Source organism: Xiphias gladius, chromosome 8, assembly GCF_016859285.1.
Source record: "Xiphias gladius isolate SHS-SW01 ecotype Sanya breed wild chromosome 8, ASM1685928v1, whole genome shotgun sequence".
In the NCBI taxonomy this organism is placed as follows: domain Eukaryota; kingdom Metazoa; phylum Chordata; class Actinopteri; order Istiophoriformes; family Xiphiidae; genus Xiphias; species Xiphias gladius.
In genome coordinates, this window is record NC_053407.1 from 1,783,927 (window position 1) to 1,784,356 (window position 430).

Sequence of the window (430 nt, forward strand, 5' to 3'; positions counted from 1 at the left end):
CAAACTAGAGTGTAAAAACATTTTGCGTGAAATGGGTGCTGGAACTATTTTCCACTAAAAACAAATGTCTAAATCAGTTTTTACATTCTATCAGGGTGACTGAATTAATACTTGAAAATATTCAACTGATTATGGTTTTATTTTTTATACAGGCAATTCAAATAAAATTGACAGAATAAAAAAACAAATATTTCAAACATGGAATTTTACCAAAAGTTATATTACTGCTCAATTAAAAACAAAAACAGAAAAGCAGGTGGTTTCCATCTTTCAAAATCATCGGAACAAGAACCTAGAATTTCAATACACCCAACTACAAACCTGCAGTACCTCTTTACGGTCTCCTCCTCCTCCTCCTCCTCAGGGCTGTCTTGCTGCATCTAGGCCTTGCAGCGGCTAGAGGAAGCGATCAGAGTTTTCCCTTTGAGGC